We start from the raw sequence: 2,682 nt of genomic DNA on the forward strand, positions 1-2,682 counted from the left end.
CAAATACTAATGCATGAAAATCCTAACCTCAAAAAAATCACCCGTTATAATGCATACTTGGTAAAAACTTTTTGGACTCCTTCGATCCTGTTACATAAGACTAATAGGATTAAATAGCAAAGAAGGGATATGTAGAGGGACATTTTTATCACAGAAGTTTTTAGTCAAGGATCTAATGTATATATCCCTATGAAAAAAATATTTCCCGACACGTAAACAACCTTACTGTTTTAGCAATTTTTGCTAAAAACAAATTCCCCATTTTAAACGATTGAAACGAATATATGTAACATCATAAGCAAATCACGATTTTTTTTAAGCTTGGTCCAAAAAAAATCATACTAAAAAGAACAAAGCAGGTATTTAAGGCACAGAAAAAAAAACTACTATTAAAATGACCATGTTCTCTTTGATGTATGTCAAAGGTCAAGTAGAAGTGGGAACTTGTATGTCTGCCCATTGATAGCTCGGTTATATACAGACAGTGACTCAAACAAATGACCATGTGTTGCTTTTTTTTTAAATATTCGTAATATTTTTTCAGCTATTGTTTGTTTCGTTTTTGTTATATAAAAATATCGTCTAAACTTTAACCAAAACCGTTTAAAACAGTTTCAAACTTTATACAAAATTTAGGAAATCTCAACAAAGTTAGTATATAGAACATTTTTGGGTATGCAGTTTTATAGCCCATCAATTTCAGTCTAATAAAATGAAAGTTTCAAACGGCTAAAAAATCGCGCTGATTTTTGAGAATTTTTTTTTAGGCTACTGTTTAGGGGTTTTTAATATAATTTACACAAACTTGCGTTGATATTTTGAAATTTTGTTGCTGACGGTTTCAGGAAAAGCTTTCAGGTGAAGTTTCCTTCAAGACGTGATTGGAGTAGGGGCAGGTTAGTCGAGGAGAATTCCACTGAAATCTATACTGGCGGGTCCAAAATGGACTGCGGTGTGGGTGCGGGGGGTGTTCTCTGAAACGCTGAATGTCTCTCTCTCGTTTCGACTACCTGACTTTGCTAGCATCTTTCAAGCGGAAGCACTGGGCATCGAAATGGCCTGTAAAGCACCAGAGAGGAACTGCGTAGGTGTACGAAAAGCATACATTTTTTCAGATAGCCAAACGGCTCTTCCGGCACTTGCCCCACCGGTAACAAAAGCCAAAACAGTCAGAGATTGCAAATGTGCGTTAAGCTCGGCGGCCGAGTTAATAGACATCACTCTCATCTGGGTTCCCGGCCATAGGAACATACACGGAAATGAGAGGGCTGACGAGTTGGCTAAGGCTGGAGCATCTTTAGATGAATCCGAAGCAGAAACTATAAATTGTCCACTCGGACTCATCAAAAGGGATCTGCATCTGCAATTCACACGTATGGCTGATACACGTTGGAACAACCTTCAAACCTGTACATATGACCGCACTATGACAAGCCAAAGACAGAAGAACTTATCAAGGGGTCGAGGAAAAATATAGTCAAATTAATAGCCACGATAATGGGACATTGGCCCCTTGGTGAACATCAGCTAGAATGGGCCTTCCGTTTAACCATCGGTGCCGTAGCTGTAATCTTGTGGGAAGTAAAGAAACGGTCCTTCACTATCTTTGCGAGTGCCCAGCATTGGCACAAATAAGGTAGATCACACTCGGGAGTTTTTCCATCCAAAATCTTGAAAAATTTTCAAATTCACCATTACTAACCTAAATAGATTCATCGGAAAAACCAAATGGTTTAACGAACCCAACGAATCATGAAAGCAGATAAAATCAGGGGTCCCAGAGAAAGCGTATGAAAATGGTGCTTTCAGCACTAATTGGGTTCTGGGAACATACCCGGGCGACGCTTCTACCAACCAACCAACTTACTTTCTATAGAAAAAAATGCGTAACACCGGAAACAAAAAAAAAACTTGCCAAAAATTAGGGGTAAGCCTTACCGACTTAAAATTGCACTTTATTATACTAAAATATAACGTGGAAAAAATCTTGAGAAAATTATCCTAGGCATTTGTGATGTTACTATAAGGATACTGTTTCAGGGAAAGTGTGGAAACAATTTTCAAAATTATTTTTTGTCCCGTATTTGGCTCTCATAAATATGGTCACCGTAAGTATAATCTGCATCATCGCTATCTGTTTGAAACTGATAAAACCAAGAACTTTCCATTTTTATACCCGAGCGCACTTGTGCACAAGGGTATTATAACTTTGTTCACATAACGGTTGTTTGTAACAGGCAAAACGAATCGAGATAGATATAGACAAATGTATACATAAATGATCAGGATGAAAAGAGAAATCGATTAAGCGGTGACTGTCTGTCCGTCCGTCCGTCCGTCCGTCCGTCTGTCCGTCTGTGCACACGATAACTCGAGTAAAAATTGAGATATCTTAACGAAACTTGGTATGTGCACTTCTTTCGGGCGTAGGACGGATGGTATTGAAAGTGGGCAAAATCGGACAATAACCACGCCTACCTCCCATATAACGGTAATTTTCAGAAATACAAAAACTGCGATATTTTAGTAACTACTGAAGATAATTCACTCAAAATTGACGAAAAATAAGAATATTAACATTTTTTTGAAAATGGGCGTAGCCACGCCCACTTATGGTTACATGTGTATATCTTGGTAACCGCTGCATCAATTTATTCCAAACTTTGCACAGTTGTTGGCCTT

At 38.1% G+C, this 2,682-nt stretch overlaps 1 protein-coding gene across 4 annotated transcripts in view; it reads right to left on the bottom strand.

Moving 5' to 3' along the window:
- LOC118749180 (glutamate synthase [NADH], amyloplastic-like) overlaps window positions 1-2,682 on the bottom strand; it is a 546,416-nt gene that overhangs the window by 328,021 nt on the left and 215,713 nt on the right. The gene's annotated exons all lie outside the window — the stretch shown is intronic.

The sequence above is a fragment of the Rhagoletis pomonella genome, unplaced genomic scaffold (assembly GCF_013731165.1).
Source record: "Rhagoletis pomonella isolate Grant_MI unplaced genomic scaffold, Rhpom_1.0 Rhpom_scaffold_00014, whole genome shotgun sequence".
Classification (NCBI taxonomy): domain Eukaryota; kingdom Metazoa; phylum Arthropoda; class Insecta; order Diptera; family Tephritidae; genus Rhagoletis; species Rhagoletis pomonella.